This window comes from Glandiceps talaboti, chromosome 9 (assembly GCF_964340395.1).
Source record: "Glandiceps talaboti chromosome 9, keGlaTala1.1, whole genome shotgun sequence".
Classification (NCBI taxonomy): domain Eukaryota; kingdom Metazoa; phylum Hemichordata; class Enteropneusta; family Spengelidae; genus Glandiceps; species Glandiceps talaboti.
In genome coordinates this window covers 10,432,725-10,443,166 of record NC_135557.1, presented here as the reverse complement: position 1 = coordinate 10,443,166, position 10,442 = coordinate 10,432,725, and positions in this window count along the sequence as shown.

The window sequence follows — 10,442 nt, the reverse complement described above, 5'->3', positions numbered from 1 at the left end:
GTATATGATACGCATTGGTTATAACTCCTGTCATCGAGATGAAAGTAAAAGTAATGAATTACATATTACTCGGATTCCTAGGTTGATCCACACAGAGATATATGAATTGCTGAGTGTTCTCTATCTTGTCTAAACATGTAGTGAACTGCTATAGAGTATATTTGTGAACTGCTATAGAGTATATTTGTGAACTGCTATAGAGTATATTTGTGAACTGCTATAGAGTATATCTGTGAACTGCTATAGAGTATATTTGTGAACTGCTATAGAGTATATTTGTGATCATGTTCATGTTTATCGTGACCTTGAACTTTTTTTTATCTATACATCTGGAAAATGAAGTTATCGTTTATAGAACCTGTCTTAGGTTTTCAAATTATCTGTTGGTATCATAATTTCAGTGACAAATAAAAATTCACTTCAAAAGATGTAATCTAACATAATAAAGATATCATAGAGACATCTGTCAGCGAACTAACAAATCCACCAACTTGACCAAGTCTGTGTTTGTAACTCAATTCATTGCAAAAGGTTAAGGAAAATTTGTGAAAACTCAGGTTTAGCTAATCAGAATCACGTTTTATCAGCTAAATATGACAGTCTTCCTTTAAGAAGACATCTTAGACGACTTGCATGTTAATTTTCTTTTATTGCCATGGCTGTGCGGATTTTCAATAAACAGTTCAAAATATTTAGCTGAAACTACTTCAAATATGTTGTTGTTAATGCACCTCTGTGTATATTATAGTTAATAGTGCATGTATTAAGGCTAAATCTAAACTCCCACCGTCTCTTGATCCATACCAATTTGCTTATAGAAAGAACAGATCAGTTGAGGATGTAATTTCATTAGCATTATTCAATGTAACGAGCTTCCTTGACCAGAAAATACCTAACTATTCCAGACTTTTATTCATCGATTACAGCTCAGCTTTCAATACAATTTCACCCTTTAGATTATATGACAAACTAATATCGCTGGGACTTACTGCTAGTATATGTAAATGGGTGTTACATTTTTTATTAGATCGATCACAAGTTGTTAAAATTGGAAATAATTATTCGAAATCTCTAGTTCTTAATACTGGTACACCTCAAGGTTGTAATTTGTCGCCAATGTTATACTCATTATTTACCCATGATTGCGTTACTGTGTCTGATAATAATTTTATCATCAAATTTGCTGATGACACCACCGTGGGCGGATTAATCAAAAACGATGAAACATCATATCGTAATGAAGTGAACTCTATCATAACATGGTGCTCTGAAAACAATCTTGAACTGAATGTCAAAAAGACCAAAGAGATTATTGTGGACTTTCGAAGGAATCCATCTGATATTGTTCCTCTAGTCATCAACAATTCAGAGGTTGAAATAGTGCAGTATTTTAAGTTTCTCGGTGTTTACCTCTCAGCCGATCTGAAATGGGAAATCAATACTGATCATATTGTGAAGAAAGCACAGAAAATACTGTTCTTCTTAAGACGATTGAGAAGTTTCCGTGTCAGCCAGGGACTGTTGATTAAGTTCTACCGAGCGGTGGTTGAGAGTGTTCTGACACTGTCAATCATCGTTTGGTGGGGCAATGCCACAGTTGATGACCGGAAACGTCTCAATCGAATCGTTAACACTGCCAGTAGCATCATTGGATGCCAACTTCCTTCTCTTAATGAGTTGTACAACGCTCAAGTAAAGAAAAGAGCTCAGTCAATTGTAAAAGACGATTTCCATCCAGCACTTAATTTATTCCAACTTATGCGCTCAGGCGAGCGGTACCGTTCGATCAAATCAGGTTCTAATCGCACATTGTTTAGCTCTTAATGAATCAATTTAAGTTCTCTATTGACGCATCAATTTCGTGTTAGGAGTCCTCTACAGAATATTGTTTTTGTAAATGTTTCATTACACGCAAAATCAATGCACATTTCATTATACATGTATCAGTATATATATGACAATAAAACACATATCATATCATATCATTAATACATTTAAGAGATCAAACGTGAGCGAACATCAATAGCAGACATTTCATGGTGTTGTAAGTTCCTCTTTTCAAAGCATTAAAAATGACTGCCGGCCTAAGATACCGATTGTGTTTGCATCTGTAGCTTTAGAAGTATACTGTTGAGGAATATAGCGTGATATATATATATAGCCAGTTGTAAAATCCACAGACCATCTCACTAAACGATAATTGTTGTATTCAGTAATTGGTGTGTTAGTGTGTAGTTGTATGTTGAGATTATGGCATTGTTATGTTGATAGTATATAAACAGCGTTAACAGGTTATGTTCAGACACTGATTGCCAAAGGTTTCGTTACCGATCACAACCAACATGCTGTTTTTTGTCATGGACCCCTGGATAGAAGCTACACACAGCGTTCTCTTTACAGACAATTTCTTTGAAAAAACAGATTTAAACCGAATGCCTTCCGTAAGGGTAATATTGAGCTTTTTGTTCCTACACATACTAATTGCTGGAATGCAACAATCTTTGTTATAGTAGGCTATTAGTACATGATATACCCCTGAATTATATAACTATAGATATCTGAAAGTACTTTGTGATATCAATCTATGTATGTAGTTGAACAGATGTAATGGCTTTTGAAATCAAATTATTCAAATTTACAAGGATACACATACATCCGACATACATACATACATACGTACATACATACATACATACATACATACATACATACATACATACAGACAGACATACGTACATTTACCCATGCATACATAAAAAATGTGGTATCATTTGAACATAATGAATTTTAGCTCTATATCTGTGAATTTTGAAGTCCCAGTGAAAGTTAGTTGACGAAAAAGTTATTCAAATGTCCGCTACCTATTCTCAATACAGGAAAGCTTGACTCGACTTTGAACACTCCGACTTTCGCGATCCCCTACATAGCCGGGATATGTATAGCAAATAATAAACAAAATTCAAACCGTCATAACATCACTAGTACGCATCAGAAGGTAAGCATGATACCGCTCTATACTTTGATTCTCGTTTACGGCAATTTCGCGATGCACGCCACAGTGAGGAGAATTTCCATGGCTCTCAAGTTCGTTTGGTTTCGTAAAATATAAAATTCAGATCTGGACAGAAACTTATCGATATATATATTTCAATATATGGACCTTTCAATACAAGCAACCCGAATACTTTGAACGGTCTAGAACAAAGCCAATCAATGTCGGAAAATTGGGGAAAAAATTACCCAATTAAACCACTCAGTACTTGTGATTATTTATATGTTTGAAGTATTTACCAAATTATATTGAATTGAAGTTTGCATAAAGATACAGCCGAATTAATGAAAATCATTAATTATACAAATGAGTCATTAATACTAAACGCTACATCACAAAACTGTTTAAAAGTTGTACGCATTGTTATGGTTGATGTATGTAGTCAATTATATTGAATTTCAAAAGTGCATATTTAGCATAATTACTGAAAATCATTAATTAAACAAATTAGTCATTAACTGAAAGCTACATTGAAAAGCTTTTCGACGGATTATTCTATCCTGAGTGACACGATTACCCAAATACGTGAACACGATTATTTTCTGATCAAAGCCACTGTCACCAAAGATGCGTAGTTTATACTTATATTTACTTCGAAGTATAACAATCTAATGTTGCCTTGAGTTTGGATTCCAAGTTTCACATCAAATGGGGTATTAATATCAAATGAATACTCTCCAAAGCAAAATTGTGTGTAGCTTCTATCCAGGCAATCAACCACTTACCTTGCACCACCGTATCTGGTGAAACGATTGTCACTAACATTATCATGAAAATCTTAACATGGGTAACATAGACACCAATTTGAATTGCAGAATCAGTTCCAAATTCAGATGGTATGGATCCAGATGATGGAAGTAATGAGCAGAACTCTACAACAAATGTACGACTAATTGCAGTGACCATGGAAGAAAGAATTATTGAAGCAACCATTTTGTACGTGGGGTCTTTTATTGGAACTATTGCCAATGCACTGTATATAATTACCGTTATACGTCACAACAATTTGCGGACAAAAGTGAGAATTGTAACAGCTAATTTAGCTGTTTCAGACTTAATCCAGTGTTTACTTATTTTGCCACTCTACGCAACGTGTATTATCATGAGACGATGGCCATTATCAAGCAGCCTCGCGATCGTTTATACTTGCTTGTATTATCCCTTATTACTAGCATCAATATTTTTTCACACGTTAATATCAATCAATCGGTATGTACATATTACAAAATCAATCGATTTCTTTCGCCGAATCTACAAAGGCTGGAGATCCTGTTTGCAGATATTGATTGTGTGGCTGCTTTCCCTCTGTTTACCAAATATACTGACAGCGTGTGGAGTATCGAAATGGGCTTATAATTCGGTTTTGGACATGTACGACTTAGATATTACTTACAAAACAACACCCGTGTATTTCTATGTCGCAGGTTGTCTCATGTACTTGTGTTTTCTAGTAACAGTTATATGTTATTTGCTCATCTACCTTTACGTCAGAAAACACAGTTTTCAAGTTAAACCGATAATTGTGTTTTCAAATCAGCCAGGCTCGGTCAGGATCCTACCCCCAACTAGATCTACAGTACCGAAGAAAGAAGTTAGATTAGCCAAAATATTTGGGATTTTAGCATTCCTTTTCTTCTGTCAGTATATTCCTTGTGCTATTTTAGCTGCGACTGATCCTGACATGCGTCACGCTACATTAAATCGACTGGCAGTGGTTTTCGTATCCCTACACAGTGCTTTAAATCCTATAGTATACGTTATTACAGACAGGGATATGAGGAACACGTGTTTAGACGAAATAAATGCTGTGGTATAAATTAGAATAAATATGTACATTCAGCACAGTTCGTGTTCTATTGCAAAATATTAACATCTTCTCAGAACTAAGGATCAAAATGTTTGGAGTTTTAATTTGTATACGTACGTACGTAATGTATGCATGTATGTATGTATGTATGTATGTATGTATGTATGTACGTACGTAATGTATGTATGTATGTATGTATGTATGTATGTATGTATGTACGTAATGTATGTATGTATGTATGTATGTATGTATGTATGTATGCATGTATGCAAATGTATCAATATATCTATATTTCTCTATCTGTATGTCTAGCTGTATATCTGTATATCTATCTATCTATCTATCTATCTATCTATCTATCTATTAATCTATATCTATCTATCTATCTATCTATCTATCTATCTATCTATCTATCTATCTGTCTGTCTGTCTGTCTATCTATCTATCTGTCTATCTATCTATGCATTTATCAGTCTGTTTACTAATCTATTTCTTAATACATAAATCTTTTCTTTGTTGCAAAGCTATTTTCATTCCTTTTAATTTATCAAAGTTTCAAAGTATTACGTATTACATGTGCACTTTTTAACTTGTATTCTAATAAAAAAAATTGTGTGCAGAGTTTAAAGATAGGTTACTATCGAGACAAACTATTGAGAATGTGGACATTTCTTTGTGGATAATAGTGATAAATTATGGTAATACTTGATTATACCTTATCTTTGTGTAACCATTGTGGGATTTTTTTTATTTAACCATGATGTTATTAGATGTGTAGAATAGTTTAAAGAAGACAATTATTTGAATTATAAAGGTTACTGAAAAATCGCAAGTCAAACTGGACTTGAACTGACTGAGCAGTTTATGTGTTGCGTGCAGTAAACCACATTGAATTTGGAAATAGACTTGAGCTACTAGTAAAATTAGACTTACGCTGAGAAATTGGTCTCGTTTTTAGAGTTTGGTTCAACTTCTGGAAAAAAAATTTGGGCTCTTAATGTGTCCATATGGATGAGGATTGGGTATGTATTTTGTATTTTTTAATTTATAAAACAATTTTATCATGGCTTCAACATGAACATATGGCAAGTCATTGTTTGTAACCCAACAAATTGAAAAAGCATAATAAATATGTAAACCTTTTCCTTGTACGTACAATAGCAAACTTTTCACACATTTTCTTTAAACTTTTTGTAATGTATTGATTTTAAAAAACTCACACTTGGTCGACGTTGTTTCACATTGATTTTGCAAGCAAGAAGAAACGATAAAATTGTTTTCACAAATTACAAATCCAAAATAAATACCAAATCCTCATCCAAATTATTATAGTAGGTTTTATTCAAGCTATGTTATTACTGTTATGGTTGATGAATAAAGTTTAATTTATCCTAATTGTTGTTGCTGTTGTTTGTGTCCTATTCTTTGTTTCGTTATTTTTTCTTGAAGTTCTTGTTCTTGTCCATAGGAAACTTCAAATATCTTTCAAATGACAGTTTTAGTATTGTTTCACAACAACAACAACAACAACAACAACAACAACAACAACAACAACAACAACAAGGTGCATGCATGTATGAGAAATGGTGCCATGTTAATGATACACATCTGTCAGCACCAAATCATACTACATGTGCTGCGAGCACATGGTTATTAACCGTATACGTAGCAGTTGCAGTCGTTTACAGTCAGTTACAGTTTTATATTGCAGTCATTTCAATCACTACACATACATCCATTCTACCCATCATAGTAAACAAAGTTTAATCTTTGTTTAAAATAATTTGTGAGCTGGGAATTGCTCCCAGCGATTCTCTTTTATGCAGACATATACACACAATCAAAAACAATATAATTCTACAGAGTATCATTCAGGATTGGGAGTACGTGACATGGCCTATCTCGCTAACGTTGCTGTGGAACTGCCAATGCTTTCCCATTCAGTCCACAGGCTATATCCCGGAGTCAGTGCACCTACGCAGGATAAACATAGCACACGTGGGCTCCGTGTAAGTAATCGTCCCCCGACTGATCGAGTCATAACTCCAGGAGTCCCCCCAAATTCGCACTTGTGCTGGGACTGAGGCACGGCTGAGTGATACAGCCTACACATTGAGTCTGTAGAACACTCACCCTGGGTTTCGGTGGGACAGAAACGTTCCCTCTTTCCAGTGGGAATCGAACCATGACCTTCGAATTCACTATGATGCTGGAGGTGGCCGGTTCCTCTTGCCAGCTAAACCTAATATTACGTTTTGACTACCTAAGTCAAGTTCTTTAGGCCAAGGAAGTACAAAATACGTCTTATATTTAAAGGTCGTATTCCATGTAAAATTGTGTGAATAGCGAGAAAATATATCACTGACAGATGCCTGGGGGGTTTCCGTGAATGTGTATAAACCGACTTTCATGATCAATGACTCGTCCACACCACGAAATCATTACTGTAGGAAATATCTGAAAACAACCTAACGCTAAATACTTGACATATGAAACTACCCACCAACTACCCGACCGCCACAATTTGATGGAGAAACAGGAGATACCATCCACATATGTATACAGAACAACATATCACTGATAAGGAATAAAAAAAATAGACCAGCTACTAAATCATTTCAACTCAAAATAATAGAACTTGAAAATATATGGAAAATGAAATCATGCGGCCTAACACGCGAAAAGCTTTCCATTTGAAAGAAACTCAACACATAGGAGAGAAAGTGGAATGAACCGCTATCAAGAGCAACCGCAGCGATTACCATATATACCTAAGTGTCTTACTGTAGAGTACAGAACAGATAGTCCATTGTTCTACAATGTCTCCAGGGACAAGGCAGGTGATAGGGTACCTAGAGTTTTTCTCTATATTTTCCAGTATTTTCTTTGTAGTTTATCAATGCTGGATTTAAATCTTAGCTGCAACTGAAACATTTTTTGTAATTGTTTTGTAAGATATAATGACTTAATCATAAAATCACACATCCTGCACAGTATTGAATCACCTGTGGTAAACATATTTATGTAGCGGCATATTGCAATGTATCCAATCAAATCAATTTTTGGGTCCCCATCCAAAGATCAGTGCCCAATAAATTATGATTTCAACTTATTACCATAACAAAAGTTTATGATTCAGATTTAATGAATCAATGATACATATTGCCTGGTACTGATATGCTGCAAGTATAATTTGTAATTTAAGCAAATTACTCATTATTTTTCATTTTTGGTCTTAAACAACATATAATTAATGAAAACTACAAGTCTGCCAGTTGGCTGCACACTTTAGGTGGGAGAATCAACAAACTGATCTATATCATATCATGGCACATGTACTCAAGATGGTTTTTTTTCACCAAGAGATTTTGATTTTCTTTACCGGGAGCTCATCTTGAAAATAGTTCAAAATAAGGGCCTTCAGTAATTATAAGGATTGGGGTAAGGTGATCATCCTCGGTCTCTTTCGTAATATGATTCTATCGTGTTAGTGGCCCTTCCTCAATCCCCTTTCTCTAAAACATGACCAATCCCAATCAGATAGTTTTAAAACATGGGTTAAAATGCTGTCGGACATGAAAACAGAAAATAAAAAAGTCACAGACTCAGTGGGAAGGGCATAATCCCATTGCTGCAACCATACTGACAGTTTAAAAGAGATTGGTTATTTCCAACTACCACCACACAAGGATTTTGTGTGAAGGCACTGCAATACTCAGTACCTGTGTTTGGATTTAATTGGCTTAGCTGAAGGCCAAAAATCCCACTGAATAGATGGGCATGTACACTCTCAGCATTGTCGGGACGAGGGTCAACATCTCCACTCAACAACATTAATTATACCATGGTAACCGATGTGGAATCAGTGGCAGTAGGAGGATTCAGTTCCAAAATCACAAAATATTGCAATATTAGGCATTGAAATGAGTTAAAGTAAAATGTAACCCTCCCCTAATCCCAGTTTAAAATATGGTCGTTCTTGAGAACTGATTTGTAAAACGTTACCCACCCACTCCAATTCCCCTATTACCTCCCTCTTATACAACTATTGAGTCTACCTTATTGTCATTGATGTGGCTGAGAAAATACTCACGCAGTTCATTGTAATTCTAAATATGAACGGGGTTACTTTCAATCTCAGTAACAAATTCTGCAAATGCACTGTCTACTTGTGAATCCACACTTCTCATAGACACCTGATTTAGCTAATGAAATATCCAAAACAACTATTACTGTACTGTGAATCTGCAGTATACAGGTCACCTGGGGCTTCTGCAACATGTGTTCGAACTCTATCTAGATGATTATCACATATTTGTAGTGATTTTATTTCATGACTGTGTGAAATTTTTGTCCACTGTTTGGCATTGGATGTTTTATGTAGTGTCTGGCACCGATGTTGATATTTAGGGTTAAACAAAGTTCCGGTAATATTAAAAAAAAATTGTTTTCCTTGGGATCACCTCTTTTGAGATAGTTCATCATGTAATTTACTATGACTGGATATATGTTCCAGAACATGTGAGATAAGATACACTGAAAGACAAGGTCTTGTGACAATGCAGAGTTTTAAGGCTGGTGTTTATCAACTCTCTAGGTTTTCATGTAAAATATCCCGCGTTGTTTACTAGGGCTAACAATGATTTTTATTCTATCAGGACCGACATTTATTAGTACACCGTGTTCCATTGTAAACAAATGGCCATTTTCCTGTATAATGATAGATACAACTTGGTGTTGCTATACTCAAGAAACAGTATGCTTGGAGTGTACGTGTTAAGCAATATACGCTTTGAGATATTCTTTCTTCAGTAAACTCAAATGTTTTACATGGCACCTACCATACATGCATGCCCATGTAAATTATCATTAGACTACTACTGTTATCAGACAACTAAATGTTTTACTGCTTATACATGTGTACGTGTGTGTATTCAACATTTAATATTTCAATCTTGAGATCAACGCTCATATAGCTATATAATTAGATTAATTAAGCTTATATGTGCAAACAGAACAAATATTAAAATTGTATATTTTAGAGAAAGTACATGCTTGACAATGAGGCAAATTTCGTTCTAATGGACTGAACAAGTTGAAAAGTTTAATTAGAATATAACTGTAGATTCTATAAAGTTGACAAGATACATTAGCCGTGGACAAATTTATTCATGATGAACAAGTGCTTCACAGCATCGATGCAGATTAAAGTCCCAACATTATATGAACAGTCATGTCACATCTTTACACTAAACTTTCAGTTCATTTTACATTTCATCTCGGGTTTATGAATGATGCAACAAGTGGTGAATACTAGTATATCCAAGTATTCCATTTCAAGTATATTTGAAAGACAATGAACATCACACAAAATACCCATTTAAGATTTATGCAAATTATTCAAATTAGATTATTTTTATCTATGGAGGTTGCTAATTATCTAATTAGTGTTTACACTGTATTGCATCATTAAAAAGTACCGGTAGTTGGTTTTACAATATATCCAGGTATTGCATTTCAAGTATATTGAAAAATGATGAAGATCACACAAAATACCCATTTACGATTTATGCAAATTATGCA